At 48.1% G+C, this 16,882-nt stretch overlaps 1 pseudogene across 1 annotated transcript; it reads left to right on the top strand.

Moving 5' to 3' along the window:
• Positions 1–8,679: 8,679 nt before the first annotated feature.
• LOC310878473 (large ribosomal subunit protein eL15-like) lies at positions 8,680–16,638 on the top strand (annotated as a pseudogene). Its single transcript has 4 exons — positions 8,680–8,757; positions 11,775–11,941; positions 14,214–14,351; positions 16,519–16,638. The product of its transcript is annotated as a large ribosomal subunit protein eL15-like (transcript).
• Positions 16,639–16,882: the final 244 nt, after the last annotated feature.

Here is a 16,882-nt window from a genome sequence, read left to right as displayed (position 1 = left end):
ATTTAGAGGAGGTAAAAAGGAAAAAACATACTCTAGTCTATAGTGAGGGGAAAAAGGGGGTGGGTGGGTCAGGGTCCATTTTGTTCAACAAATAGCAGATCTACAAACCCCCAATGCGTTGCATCCGCGACGCCTTGTGGGCTTGTAGATCTGCTATTTTCTACACCGTCATACCACGGTTCATAAATGTACCGATGGAAAGCGTGAAATAATATTATTAAATGTATAAATAAATAATGAATAATATTTTTAATTAGTTGGTTTATAGTTATTTGTTTTCGTTAATTCGTTATTTTTAGTTAGTCAGTTATTTTGCATGTGTTTAATATTATATATAGATAAAACTAATAGGGGAGATAACAGATAATGTATGATGAGACATCTAGATATGTGATATAATGCTCCCGGACTAATAAGAGAGATAACAGATCTACATCTAGATGGATGCTATGTATGTAAATCTAGATAAAATGTGTAGAATGTGATAAAGCTCAAGGACCAATAAGATAATAGAGGGTATATATGCACGTGACATCATCATCATAACTGTAAGTTATACAGGAATGCCCACTGCCCCACTGAGTGGCAAAAAACTACTTTCTGGCCTTGACAGCCCATACATCCAAACAGAAAAGTCCTATTTGATTGCATTAAATTACTTTAAACAACATTAAATTAACTTTGTCACTCAGTCTTCCACTCGATTTGCCATTCACTTTATGCATGTGCATACCCTCTATAAGAGATAACGGGCAAACTTTGATCAATACAATATGGGTCCATTTGGACGGACACACACACACGTTGCTTCGCCACAACAATGACTAACATTTAGAACATACACGCAAAATATTTGCCGCCTTGTGGTGACCACGGACACATGCAGAATACACAACTATGCATTCTAGCTGCTGGTGTTTATAACGATACTAATTATATAGCCTAACTATGAAGTTTATAACGATAATAATTATAAAACTATGAATTCTACTGGTGTTTATTTGGGGGTCCTTGACATGAAAAGGTTTGGGAACCACTGCTTTATGGTGTCGTCCACAGTTAACAGTTTTGTTTTGAGTTGTGCTTGAAATGTAGGCTACTGTAATTCTGCAATATGTCAATGTCAAACAATCAATCAGACAGGTCCATTTGGTTCCATTTGTACACTCTCAGAGTTAAATGAACATTGATATTACAATGTAAATGGGGGTCTCAGAGATATAAATGCCATTAAATGGGGGTCCGTAGACTAACGCATGTAAAACCGGGGGTCCTTGAAATGAAACGGGTTGAGAATCACTGCTATAGAGCCGTAAATATGGAACCAGTGCTTTGAGCCGCGTGTGTTGCAGAATGCATGGAAAAGTGGGTATTAACGCCATCTGGTGGTGGAATTTTACTGACAGATGTAGAACTATACTTCTTCCGTACAACAGTGTTTTACAGTCAGTCCGTCAAGTCTGTGTTTAGTCAATTTATCTATCTTCATGGGTATTAATACGTGTTTAAGTGTTTTATTGTTGTTCTAAAAAATAGAAGATTATTTAACATAAACTGTCGATTCAAATAAAGAAAGTTTTACAACAAATAAAGTGTCTTTTTTACGTCATGAAGAGACACAGCTACTAGCTAGCTGCTCAGCTAGCGGCTAGCTGGCTAGCTAGTCTTCTGTGACTCGGCACTGCGGCTGCGCAGTCGTCGAAAACAGCCGATGTGTATTTCATCCGTACGACAGTGACGCGCGTCGAAAACAGCATGTGTATTTCATCCGTAGGACGGTGACGCGCGTCGAAAACAGCATGTGTATTTCATCCGTACGACGGTGACGCGTGTCGAAAACAGCCGATGTGTATTTCATCCGTACGACGGTGACACGCGTCGAAAACAGCCGATGTGTATTTCATCCGTACGACGGTGACGCGCGTCGAAAACAGCATGTGTATTTCATCCGTACGACGGTGACGCGCGTCGCGTTCGTACTTCGGCTGTTTTCGACGACTGCGCAGCCGCAGTGCCGACCCACATATGGTGTATGGGAAATGTAGTGTTTGAATGTAGTTCTATGGTCCATCCACATGTTTTACAGATCTAATTGGTCAATCCACATGTTTTACAGATCTATTGGTATTCATATGGGAAATGTAGTCCTGAAATGTAGTTCTTCCATCCACCCACATATGGTGTATGGGAAATGTAGTGTTTGAATGTAGTTCTATGGTCCATCCACATGTTTTACAGATCTAATTGGTCAATCCACATGTTTTACAGATCTATTGGTATTCATATGGGAAATGTAGTCCTGAAATGTAGTTACAATTTACAATTTCTACAATTTAGTTCTTCCATCCACCCACATATGGTGTGGCGGGAGGGGTGCAGGACGCCATCCCATTGGCGGGAGGGGTGCCGGACGCCATCCCATTGGCGGGAGGGGTGCCGGATGCCATCCCATTGGCGGGAGGGCTGCAGGATGCCATCCCATTGGGGGGAGGGGTGCAGGATGCCATCCCATTGGCGGCAGGGGTGCAGGATGCCGTCCCATTGGGGGGAGGGGTGCCGGATGCCATCCCATTGGGGGGAGGGGTGCCGGACGCCATCCCATTGGCGGGAGGGGTGCAGGATGCCATCCCATTGCCGGAGGGGTGCAGGATGCCATCCCATTGGCGGGAGGGCTGCAGGACGCCATCCCATTGGCGGGAGGGGTGCAGGATGCCATCCCATTGGCGGCAGGGGTGCAGGATGCCATCCCATTGGGGGGAGGGGTGCCGGACGCCATCCCATTGGCGGGAGGGGTGCAGGATGCCATCCCATTGGGGGGAGGGGTGCCGGATGCCATCCCATTGGGGGGAGGGGTGCCGGACGCCATCCCATTGGTGGAAGGGGTGCCGGATGCCATCCCATTGGCAGGAGGGCTGCAGGATGCCATCCCATTGGCGGCAGGGCTGCAGGATGCCATCCCATTGGCGGGAGGGGTGCAGGATGCCATCCCATTGGGGGGAGGGGTGCCGGACGCCATCCCATTGGCGGGAGGGGTGCAGGATGCCATCCCATTGCCGGAGGGGTGCAGGATGCCATCCCATTGGCGGGAGGGCTGCAGGACGCCATCCCATTGGCGGGAGGGGTGCAGGATGCCATCCCATTGGCGGCAGGGGTGCAGGATGCCATCCCATTGGGGGGAGGGGTGCCGGATGCCATCCCATTGGGGGGAGGGGTGCCGGACGCCATCCCATTGGTGGAAGGGGTGCCGGATGCCATCCCATTGGCAGGAGGGCTGCAGGATGCCATCCCATTGGCGGCAGGGCTGCAGGATGCCATCCCATTGGCGGGAGGGGTGCAGGATGCCATCCCATTGGCGGGAGGGGTGCCGGATGCCATCCCATTGGGGGGAGGGGTGCAGGATGCCATCCCATTGGCGGGAGGGGTGCAGGATGCCATCCCATAGGCGGGAGGGGTGCCGGATGCCATCCCATTGGGGGGAGGGGTGCAGGATGCCATCCCATTGCCGGAGGGGTGCAGGATGCCATCCCATTGGCGGGAGGGGTGCCGGATGCCATCCCATTGGCGGGAGGGCTGCAGGACGCCATCCCATTGGCGGCAGGGGTGCAGGATGCCATCCCATTGGCGGGAGGGCTGCAGGATGCCATCCCATTGGCGGGAGGGGTGCAGGATGCCATCCCATTGGCGGGAGGGGTGCAGGATGCCATCCCATTGGCGGGAGGGGTGCAGGATGCCATCCCATTGGGGGGAGGGGTGCCGGACGCCATCCCATTGGCGGGAGGGGTGCCGGATGCCATCCCATTGGGGGGAGGGGTGCCGGACGCCATCCCATTGGCGGGAGGGGTGCCGGATGCCATCCCATTGCCGGAGGGGTGCAGGATGCCATCCCATTGGCGGGAGGGCTGCAGGACGCCATCCCATTGGCGGGAGGGGTGTAGGATGCCATCCCATTGGCGGCAGGGGTGCAGGATGCCATCCCATTGGGGGGAGGGGTGCCGGACGCCATCCCATTGGCGGGAGGGGTGCCGGACGCCATCCCATTGGCGGGAGGGCTGCAGGATGCCATCCCATTGGCGGCAGGGGTGCAGGATGCCATCCCATTGGGGGGAGGGGTGCCGGACGCCATCCCATTGGCGGGAGGGGTGCCGGACGCCATCCCATTGGCGGGAGGGGTGCCGGACGCCGTCCCATTGGGGGGAGGGGTGCCGGACGCCGTCCCATTGGCGGGAGGGGTGCAGGATGCCATCCCATTGGCGGCAGGGGTGCAGGATGCCATCCCATTGGCGGCAGGGCTGCAGGATGCCATCCCATTGGCGGGAGGGGTGCAGGATGCCATCCCATTGGCGGGAGGGGTGCCGGACGCCATCCCATTGGCGGGAGGGGTGCCGGACGCCGTCCCATAGGCGGGAGGGGTGCAGGATGCCATCCCATTGGCGGCAGGGGTGCAGGATGCCATCCCATTGGCGGCAGGGCTGCAGGATGCCATCCCATTGGCGGGAGGGGTGCAGGATGCCATCCCATTGGCGGGAGGGGTGCCGGACGCCATCCCATTGGCGGGAGGGGTGCCGGACGCCGTCCCATAGGCGGGAGGGGTGCCGGATGCCATCCCATTGGCGGAGGGGTGCAGGATGCCATCCCATTGGCGGGAGGGGTGCAGGATGCCATCCCATTGGCGGGAGGGGTGCCGGATGCCATCCCATTGCCGGAGGGGTGCAGGATGCCATCCCATTGGCGGCAGGGGTGCAGGATGCCATCCCATTGGCGGCAGGGGTGCAGGATGCCATCCCATTGGGGGGAGGGGTGCCGGACGCCATCCCATTGGCGGGAGGGGTGCATGATGCCATCCCATAGGCGGGAGGGGTGCCGGATGCCATCCCATTGCCGGAGGGGTGCAGGATGCCATCCCATTGGCGGCAGGGCTGCAGGATGCCATCCCATTGGCGGGAGGGGTGCAGGATGCCATCCCATTGGCGGGAGGGGTGCCAGACGCCATCCCATTGGCGGGAGGGGTGCAGGATGCCATCCCATAGGCGGGAGGGGTGCCGGATGCCATCCCATTGCCGGAGGGGTGCAGGATGCCATCCCATTGGCGGGAGGGGTGCAGGATGCCTTCCCATTGGGGGGAGGGGTGCCGGACGCCATCCCATTGGCGGGAGGGGTGCAGGATGCCGTCCCATAGGCGGGAGGGGTGCCGGATGCCATCCCATTGCCGGAGGGGTGCAGGATGCCATCCCATTGGCGGGAGGGGTGCAGGATGCCATCCCATTGGCGGCAGGGGTGCAGGATGCCATCCCATTGGGGGGAGGGGTGCCGGACGCCATCCCATTGGCGGGAGGGGTGCCGGACGCCATCCCATTGGCGGGAGGGGTGCAGGACGCCGTCCCATAGGCGGGAGGGGTGCCGGAAGCCATCCCATTGCCGGAGGGCTGCAGGATGCCATCCCATTGGCGGGAGGGGTGCAGGATGCCATCCCATTGGCGGGAGGGGTGCCGGATGCCATCCCATTGCCGGAGGGGTGCAGGATGCCATCCCATTGGCGGCAGGGGGTGCAGGATGCCATCCCATTGGCGGGAGGGGTGCATAGAATAGACAGAGTTACCACATCGAGACCAGAGCCATAGAGTAGACAGAGTTACCACATCGAGACCAGAGCCATAGAGTAGACAGAGTCAAACTGAACAACCAATGTTTCCATTTGAAGATATGATTCCCTGCTTTCACATGACATGAAAAAAACGAGAATCGTCCTCAGGACAGGTTCTAAATGGGATGATGTTGTTTCTCCTCAGAGAGTGGTGCCACTACCAGAGCCCACAGCTCCATGAAGACCCCAGAACCTCCTCCTGGAGCCCACAGCTCCATGAAGACCCCAGAACCTCCTCCTGGAGCCCACAGCTCCATGAAGACCCCAGAACCTCCTCCTGGAGCCCACACCTCCATGAAGACCCCAGAACCTCCTCCTGGAGCCCACACCTCCATGAAGAGTCCAGAACCTCCTCCTGGAGCCCACACCTCCATGAAGACCCCAGAACCTCCAGAACCGTGTAAACCTGGAGCTCTCCCAAACCCCCTCCCTCCCCATATTTGAACCAGAGACGGGTGGAAACCTTTTTCTGTGGTAACACTTTTCTGTGTAGCTTTCCGTTTTTTTAAACAGCTTTTGTCCCCACTCAAGATTTGCCATTGACAATGAACGGAGAAATGACGTCAGAATTCCTCTAAATATGACGTAAATTAAACATTAAACGCCGTTGACGTTGAAGGGAAAATGTACGTCATGTGTAAAAGCAAATCAGCAAACCAATCACAGGCAACAGGCATTTTGATTGGCCAGTATGAGATGATGCATCATGATGTACGATGATAAGAGCGCCCCTCACTTCACACGGGTGTGATTTTTTTTTTTTTTTTAACCAGAGACTGTAAGAACAATACGTCACTGAGGGGTGTGGCTTCTCTCAGCACAGCCAATAGGAGCCCTAGAGAGGGGCGGTGCTTCTCTCACTACAGCCAATAGGAGCCCTAGAACTTTATCATCAATTTAAACATTTGTGGGACCATAATTTACAAAACCACATATCCTAACCCTTTACATATTAAAACACATTCATCGCCTGGGGGGTATTAAGGACTACAAAATCAGAGGAGGTAGGGTTAAGGACTACTAAATCAGAGCGCCCAGCGATTTACAGAACGGAGCACATTTAGCGACGCACCAGGCGCTATCCCAGATGAAGCTGAAGTAGCTTGATGTAGCCAAAATACACCCGAGGTGATCGACAACAACGGGAGATATGAATCATTGTACTGCGACTAGCAACTCGACCGCGGTGGGCCACATAATCTTTGCTTAGAATTGGACGGAATGATTTAGATCAAGAGTTATTCATGTTTTAAGATTTTCGATCTCGTCGGCTAAAATGGGTGGAACATTTGCGATGATGTCCCAACTGGAAAATAACATTGAATGTTGTGCAACAGACGCTCCCAGCCTGTGGAACGATGCGATCGGTTTTGATATCAATAAATCTTCGTCCTTTTATTAATCTCCGTTCTGAGCACTGGGCGTTACTAATTGATAGTATCGATTGATATGTGATATGATATGATATGATATGATTGATATGTATCGTATATAGTCATAGCACGCCATAGTACATATGTATAGCATAGTAGTAAATATGTATAGTTTATATGTATAGTGTATGTATAGTTTCATTATATAGATATTCCACTGTTACTTTCTTAGCTTACGCATGTTTCATGATATTGATAAATGCTTTTATGTGATGTATTCCCATGCTTTTGTTCTTGCTTAAATGTAAGTCGCTCTGGATTAAGAGCGTCTGCTAAATGCCTAAATTGTAAATTGTAAATTGATAGAACGGAGAACTCCGTCCTTGCGACCATGAGACCAGTTTCTGAATCGGTCTATACCGATATGGTATTTCTAGGGTTAAGGTTTCATACAGGGTTACATTTCTACGACATTCTGAACACACCGCTGGGCAAAATGCTAGCATTCCGCATGTGTAGCTTTTTTCGTACTTTTCACACATGTTGTTTTATACGTGAAACATGTCAGTTGTATATTTACATGTGCATATCAGGCATTGTATTGTGCATTGTTTGCATAACTTTTCAGAATGAAAATTGGATAAAGCCAGAAGTCATCATTCTTTATCTATAATACAGATATATTATAGATACAATAATCATTCTTATTTCATTTTGTTTGCATGTTTAAAACGAGGAAATATTCAATATCTATAGGCTATGTGAACACGTTTTAAATGCCAAATTCTGGTTTTATTTTTTATTTGTTGTACCTTTTGTTGGGGGTCCCCCAGGTCAAATATGATCATTTTGGGGGCCCCCAGGTCAAATATGATCATTGTGGGGGTCCCCAGGTTAAAGGTCAAATATGCCTATGGTTAAGTGAGAAATGAATACTTTTGCAATAAAATAAATAGAATTCAACATGTTTCCTTGTTGTTGTTTTTTTACCCAGGGAAGTAGCTGAGCACAGGTGCTCATTTTCAGCAACGCCCTGCACATACACACACACACACACACACACACACACACACACACACACACACACACACACACACACACACACACACACACACACACACACACACACACACACACACACACACACAGAGCAGTTGGGGGTTCAGTGCCTTGCTCAAGGGCACTTCAGCGGTGTTGGGTGAGTGATGACAATCACTTCCCAAACCCAGATTTCTCCTGCCCGTCTGGGGAATCAAACCGGCAACCTTTCGGCAACAAGGGCGCTCCTCTAACCAGTGCTCTAACTAACATAATGTCATGTAATGTAATGAGCACATGCACCCACAGGGCGTCGCTGTTTTACCGTAAACCTCCGCAGACAGACAGAAGCGCACAGTGGAGTAGGAACTGTAGAGACGGAACCGATCTGTTCAAAGTGTTTGTTTCCGCCCGGGCGGCCTCTTATACGCTCCACACCGGATGTTTTCATTCTGAGCATGCTGACCGTCCATAGAGTATACTCTAAGGCTCCGTCTATTATTATTGTGGTAATTTTGCTGCTCATAATAAATGATACAGTAGCAGGAACTATGTTACATATATTGAACCGAGCCGTCTTGTCTGAACGAGCGGGTCCATTTGGTTCCATTGCCAAAGTTAAATTACGTTACATGTCTGAGTGTCTCTACAGCCGCAGCGAAACGGACCAACCAACCAACTGTTCTGAGACTGGAACAACTTAAGGTCAGTTTACACCTTTTTGATGAATTGAAAAATGTGGACCCTCTTGTAAACAAGTGTAATGCTTTATTACACTAAGGTGAACTTATATAGGTGATGATGGTGAGATGGCGATGTTAAAAACAAATATGTAGGCTTATTAAACAGCCGTTTTGGAAATCGGTGTGATGAATGAGATTTCAAGTTGATCTACACCGGTACTTCAATCAATCAATCCAAAAAACAATCCAAAACTGTGAGAAATTCATTCATTCACACACACACACACACACACACACACACACACACACACACACACACACACACACACACACACACACACACACACACACACAGAGAGAGAGAGAGACCATTCCGTTCAGTTTACACCAAAATACTCCACTTTATCTCTGAATGAGTCAGACGCGTCACGTTCCTATAACGGCAGTGGGTGCCCCCCCCTTCCCCCCCAGCGGTGGAAATAAAACGAGTTTTGTTTTTTCGGTTGGTAATTTATTTACAGTTTGCTAATGAACACAGTGTTTCAGTTCACAACGAACACATTAAATTGTTTCAGTATCTTTTGTTTCAACATTTCAGCATGATCAATGATAAACAGTAAAGCAGTCGCTTTGTGGCGGTCGCTTACGAGGAAAGTGTTTCTAGAGTCCTTACATTACAGCTATAACATTAAATTGTTTCAACATTTCTGCATGATCAATGATAAACAGCTATAGCAGTCGCTTTGTGGCGGTCGCTTATTGACGTACCATTTAACGTACGAGGAAAGTGTTTCTCCTAACAGCTGCACGGCTGATGAACTCGTTGGCTATAGCATCCATGTCCAATTCCTGCACCATGTCGCTGTGACAGTTTATCAGAACCAGGTGATTGAGTCTAGCTTGTCCCATTGTGGATCGCAAATATGTCTTTAGTCTCTTTAGCCCTGAAAATGACCTTTCTGCTGTGCATGATGTGACAGGGACAGTCAGCACTTGTTTCACCAGTCTTACGGCCTCTGTTAAAGTAGATCTGGCGATCCCCCCCTCCTCACTTTTGAGGAACTACGCAAACGACGCTTTTGCTCGGCGGCTGGCTGCTATTAGCTCTTAAAAGAGCCGTTGTGTTGGCGCTGATACTGCTGTCAGCCTCGGCAGCTACTTGTAGAGTCGGTGTGGCGACAGCGAGCTCCTCTGGGACTCCCAGATCCCGCCAGACTGGGAGACGGGTCTTGGCGGCGGCAGGCGCAGGAGCGCCGGGCAGTGGCACTGGAGTCGATGTGGCAGCGGGCTCTGGTGGGAGCAGCCGGGTCTTTGAGGCGGCAGCAGCGGCGCCGAATTGTAGGATGGACTGGACTCTCTTCTTCGCAGGAGGTGGCTTCATCATCGTAGTTTCGTAGTCAAATGGAATTGGAAATGAATCCTGTACTGTAATGTATGGACATTTATACTCTCTACCTGGCAGCAGAACAAAAGCCACCTTATTAGCATTTGAATGCCAATGGGCGGCGGCCCAACACCTATCTGGCCCGCGCCCGACGCTGCACAAGCTGGTATGTGACTACGTGACATTTTCATTCAGGACAGTCACTATACAGTGGGTATAGCATATTCTGCTATTAAAACAGAATGCCAGTGGGTGCAGCTGCGCTTCTGCACCCCCGGAGTTGACGCGGCTGGAATGAGTCACATGTTCAGTCAGTGGCTTTGGCAATGTAAACGTATGTTTTCTCATGCCAATAAAGCCCTTTGAATTGACTGAATGAACAGTGATTGAATTATCTATCATCTCTGAGTGTGAAATTAATACAGTATGTTCTGTCAACAATGAGTAGTAGCCTATGAATGATTATACAGACTATATATATATATATATGTGTGTGTATGACTATGCGTTACCTCAGTCTGAGCAAGTAGGGCATTTTATTTATATACCACCTTTCACACATTCAAACAAAGTACAGTACAGCTCATTTAAAGCCCAGATTATATCAGGCTATCTATCAAGCCTAGTTGATACTAGACTAGCAGCAATTTGCAACTCTAGATTTTTTCATAATGGGATGAATCTAGAGTTGCAATACCCTCCATTGACTCCCCATTCATCCAATTTGCGTTTGCGATCTGCTTGTATTAAACGACGTTAAACTCACTAACATTGCAGCTGTAGGGAAAGCTTGAATTATCCTCTTTCAATCTGCTGAGCTTTTGTTTAAAGGACCTATAACATTAAATTCAACTTTTTCAATTTCTTTTGTGTTTTTGGGGCTCCCATATGTGTTTTCTATCCCCACAAATAACCAATTTTGAACAATCAGGCTTTCATATCATATTGGTGCTTTAATGGAAATTGCTCTCAGGAACAGCTCAACTGATTTTGTCCTCATCGTGATGTCATCAATGTCACCCTACTTTGTATAATTCCTCCTCTTCTTCAGTCTTCAGTTCCAAATTTGCATTTCCACTTTGTTTACAATGTCCACCATTGTTGATTTTCCAAGCTAGCATGGAATGGAAACAAGCCTGGTTTTATCTAGCATCAGTATTATAATGACTCAAATATGAAATAATCTGCATATCAGCACCCCCACCATCTCAGGACATTACTGTACTGCAGCTAAAACTGCTTTCAAAGTCCAGAAAAAATGACAAGGACTGTTTATATCAGAGTGGTGATTGAGGCTCAAACCATTAGAAATAACTTTGAGGGACATAGACAATATGATATTAAATATTAAAAGCGGTTTTAAAATGCATGTTATTTGCGCTTTAATAAAAATCCACCCGTAGACATGTTGTTATGAGCTACTTTCTGTCAAGACATTCTTTGCAGGTGATTATTTTTGTGTTGCAGTTTGGAAACACTCGTTTTTTTGTAATGGGTTGCGCTGCTGCCTCCTGCATTATGTGCAAATTCGAAACAGGTGGTACGCAAGGGTGACTTTGACGTGCGCTTCCAAACTCCTGCACAGAATTTCTTGACGGAAAGTATTTTTGTACAGAGTACACTGTCTTACTGTCCTGCTGTCTCTCCTCCTGCAGATAAACCAAGATGGGAGCGTACAAATACATGCAGGAGTTGTGGTGCAAGAAGCAGTCGGACGTGATGCGTTTCCTGCTGCAGTACCGCCAGCTGTCCAACCTCTACAGAGCTCCCCGACCCACCAGGCCCGACAAGGACCGCAGGCTGGCATACAAGGCTTAGCAGGGTGAGTGTTTACTGGGTCTGTAGGCTGGGATACAAGGCCAAGCAGGGTGAGTGTTTACTGGGTCTGTAGGCTGGGATACAAGGCCTAGCAGGGTGAGTGTTTACTGTGTCTGTAGTCTGGGCTACAATGCCTACCAGGGTGAGTGTTTACTGGGTACTTAAGGACTGTAGGCTGGACACTTACAGCTCCTTTGAACCCATTAATGACGGGAACCCCTTTTGGTGTTTTAAGGATTATATTATAATTTAGCTATTGAAAAATAGCAGATCTACAAGCTCATAGTGCGACACCGCGCTATGAGGTTGGGGTCCCTGGAGCGACATATTTTCAGATCGGGGTCTGAAAGACTCACCGCTGAGGTGAGTCTGACCCTAACCTGGGATAGTGTACAGTAGTAGTGTGGACGTACACACAGCCTGCAGTCCACCGCTGAGGTGAGTCTGACCCTAACCTGGGATAGTGTACAGTAGTAGTGTGGACGTACACACAGCCTGCAGTCCACCGCTGAGGTGAGTCTGACCCTAACCTGGGATAGTGTACAGTAGTAGTGTGGACGTACACACAGCCTGCAGTCCACCGCTGAGGTGAGTCTGACCCTAACCTGGGATAGTGTACAGTAGTAGTGTGGACGTAATAATAATAATAGCTCAAATTTATATAGCGCTTTTCTAGATACCCAAAGCGCTTTACATAGGAACACTAGGAACAGACTTTATTAAGAAAAAGAAAAAAACAAAGCAAAACATAACAGATACGACAACAGTACAGGGTTTAAAAAAAAGAGACCTCAGCTGGGGAAAGCTATCCTGAAGAGGTGGGTTTTGAGTGAGGTTTTGAAAGAGAGGAGAGAGGGAGCAACTCTGTACACACAGCCTGCAGTCCACCGCTGAGGTGAGTCGGATCAAAGTTAAATCTGTACATCGAAATGGGAAAGAGACTTTGGACACTCCCACTGCAAGATTTGGCCATTAAAACATTTTTCTCATACTCTGGTTTTGTGAGGAAACTAGACAAGACAAACTGAAGGTTTTATTATAGTTATTTTATCAGTATGTGACGTATCAATGATTACATCTATCTAGAACACTCTAATAGAGGGTGTGCCCAGCTCCATGCCAAAGCTTTTTCCTGCAGGAAACACTGATAGTATAGTATAGTAGTATAGTATAATATAGTATAGCTCAGCTCTAATGCCTTCATTAGAGCTATGGGTGGGTCTTCCTGCGCTCGCATGAAATGCAGACCAGCCTCTCCTTTGTTGCGGAAATATAAATACGTACCTATACTTACCAATACAAAGGCGGCTTGTGTTATTACTAGAAAGCCTACTTTCCACTCTGAGCTCCCCACCACATGTATAAAATGCATTATTTTGGCCAGAAAGGGATTCATTTTTATATCTGCAGGGGCGCAATGGAGTAACAAAGTATTTTTAATCTTTTTCTGGTAGGAAAAAGATTCCTTTCTGGCCAAAACATGCATTTTCTACGTGTGATGAGGGGCTGATCCAAACGATATCCTCTCCCTAAAGACGGGGAGGAACTGTGATCATCTCCGTGCAATCAGTACATTGGCCCCCTTCAGTCTGCATACCAGGTGGACATTGGGTTTGATGATGTCATATATTCTACATGCTAAACAATGCATTCACACACTTTGACACCCAGGGCAATACAGTTAGAATCATGCTTTTTTTAAAACTTCTCCAGTGTCTTCAAAACTATCCGGTCACAACTGCTTGCAGAAGCTTGTGTTGAAGGGGGGGGGGGGCATGGTTTGGAGGCATGGATCTAAGAATCTCTCGGGCAGACTGCAGTATGTGAGACTGCAGGGTTGTCTGTTCGGAGGTGCTGGTGTACATCACAGGCACTCCCCAGGGCTCAGTGCTGTCACCTTTCCTGCTCACCCTATAGACATCTGACATCCGCTTCAACTACAAGACATGCAGTGGTCAGCTGCATCCCTCCATCTGAGGTCACAGCACTGTGTGTATGTTTCAGTGTGCTGGGTGCCATTTACGTTAGTTGAAGCGTTTTTTTTTTACAAATGTGCTACATTTCATGATCTAGATTAACGTATGAGTAAACTAAGGCACCAGTACTTGTTTTAGATGTTAGGTATATGTATTTATGACATTTGAGAAATATGTTGTGTTGCCGAAATCAATATAACACATTTTACAAGCAAAAACAGCAGCACTGTGTTCTATTCCAACAGGCTACGTCATTAGCGTATGTTTACGTCATTAGCATATCTTTTTTTGTTTCAACAGGCTACGTCATCTATCGTATCCGTGTGTGCCGTGATGGTCGTGAACGCCCCGTACCGAAGGGAGCCACCTACGGCAAGCCCGTTCACCACGGAGTCAACCAGATCAAGTTCACCCTGCAGCCTGCAGTCCACCGCTGAGGTGAGTCTGACCCTAACCTGGGATAGTGTACAGTAGTAGTGTGGACGTACACACAGCCTGCAGTCCACCGCTGAGGTGAGTCTGACCCTAACCTGGGATAGTGTACAGTAGTAGTGTGGACGTACACACAGCCTGCAGTCCACCGCTGAGGTGAGTCGGATCAAAGTTAAATCTGTACATTGAAATGGGAAAGAGACTTTGGACACTCCCACTGCAAGCTTTGGTCATTAAAACATTTTTCTCATACTCTGTTTTGTGAGGAAACTAGACAAGACAAACTGAAAGTTTTATTATGGTTATTTTATCAGTGACGTAAAACCTGTTGTAGTCGATTCAATGTTAATGTTGTGCATGGGAAGGTGTTGTAGGGCACAGCCTGTTGTTTCACCTGGGCATAGGCAGGGAATCGGGGCACAGCCTATTTGGGGATACCACTCTGTCTCAGGTGCACAGCTGCAGGGAAATGGGGACGCCAAGGGAAGCCAACTCTATAACATTGGAAGGATTAGACCCTTCCTCACCCAGGAGTCAGCCCAGCTCCTCATCCAGACATCAGTCAGGTCAAAACTTGACTATTGTAACGCCCTCCTTACTGGCCTACCGGCATGCACACTTAAGCCTCTCCAATTGATCCAGAATGCCACAACACGCTTGGTCTTCAACGAGCCAGAATTCTCACATCTCACTCCCTTTCTCCGCTCCCTCCATTGGCTCCCGGTAGCTGCCCCTCCGCCTTCTCCTCTCCCTCCATTGGCTCCCGGTAGCTGCCCCTCCGCCTTCTCCGCTCCCTCCATTGGCTCCCGGTCGCTGCCCCTCCCCCTTCTCCTCTCCCTCCATTGGCTCCCGGTCGCTGCCATCAACATAATGCATAATGTGATTTCTAGGTTGTCCATCATGGGAGCGGACCATATCCTTGTTGTCAGCGAGGATCAGATAGCTGAGAGAGGAAGGTAACTATTACCCTAAACACTAACCCCTAACCCTAACCTCTTTTTATTGAATCTTTCACTGATAGACATCTCAGGGGTAGTTACTGTAGACACAGTAATGATCATCATCTCAGATCCCATTCCTTAAGTAACATGACATATTAAAGCTAATACAAAAGATTCTATTTTTGAGGGGCGCTGGCCCCTCCTATGTTTAATTTAATTAAGTTTGTCTTTGTCAAACATTCAAAACGCCATTGACAATGGACAGAGTTTAATGTTTGTCTTGTCCATTGACAATGGACAGAGTTTAATGTTTGTCTTGTCCATTGACAATGGACAGAGTTTAATGTTTGTTTTGTCACTAACACAAACATTACACCCAAGCGGCAAGAGTTCTCCGTCCTATCAATTAGTAACACTCGTCGCCCAGGACTGAGATTAATAAAAGGACGGTGATGTATTGATATCAAAACCGATCGCATCGCTCCACAGGCTGGTGTGAATCTAAATCTAAATAATTCCGTCCAATTCTAAGCAAAGATCATGTGTCAGTCGCGTTAGAATTAATCATACCTCCCGTTGTTGTCGATCTACAGTATGTCAATGGTGCTCAACTGTTTTCATGTCAAGGACCTCCAGAATTATCTGTATTTGGCCGCGGGACCCCTATCTGTTCCAGAAACCCCCCAGAAGCAAAGATTGAAGTTAAAAACGTCCACTGGGAAAGAATATATATTCAAAGATTCACACCACATTTTCACGATTTTTCTACAAGCTTGTAGCGCGGCACTTGCCGCACTATGAGCTTGTAGATCTGCTATTTTTCAATAGCTAAAGTATAACATAATCCCAAAAGGGGTTTCCGTCCTGAATGGGTTAATGGAATAAATACCCCCGGGCGTTTAACTTAACAATGAACAGTGTCTGTTTTGTATGTCACTGAGCAAATCGGCATATACATGTTATGTTATGATATCGTCATGATGTGAGATGATAAGGGTTGGTAAAAAGCCCCTCACTTCACACGGGAGTGATTTTATTCAAACAATGCGATGCTGCCTCATCAGAGTTGGTGTTGTGACTTTATATATTGTCAGTTACTTGCATTAGAGGGGGAGAGGTGGAGTTAGCTGCTTTAGCAGACAGTTTGAGAGGGGGAGAGGTGGAGTTAGCTGCTTTAGCAGACAGTTTGAGAGGGGGAGAGGTGGAGCTAACTTTCTGTTTCTATATCTCAGACACGAGGAGCTGCCATGTGGATGAAACAGCAGACGCAGGACATCGACTCTGCTTCGGACACAGAGAGCAAAGACCTGCAGCCGCCGTCTGCGTCTGTGAGCCATCACCAACACCACTGAGGGGAGGAGATTGTGTTTTCAGCCAGGTTGGCATTTAATGCTCCTCCCACCTCCGGTGAACTCACATTTCTGACGATGAGGCACAAGAACACTTTGTTCACTATATGAGTATATTTATTGGTTTTACACTTGGGTGACTTTGTGAGTGTGTGTTGGTGTTTCTCGCTTATCAAATCAAGGAGACAACAAGAGAAACAAGACAGATGTAGTAATGCCCCATTTAGACTGCAGTCACATCCAGTCA

The sequence above is a fragment of the Protomyctophum parallelum genome, assembly GCF_964188405.1.
Source record: "Protomyctophum parallelum genome assembly, chromosome: 20".
Lineage (NCBI taxonomy): Eukaryota > Metazoa > Chordata > Actinopteri > Myctophiformes > Myctophidae > Protomyctophum > Protomyctophum parallelum.
Note: the sequence above shows the minus strand (reverse complement) of the source record. Positions and strands in the feature narration are given on the sequence as shown.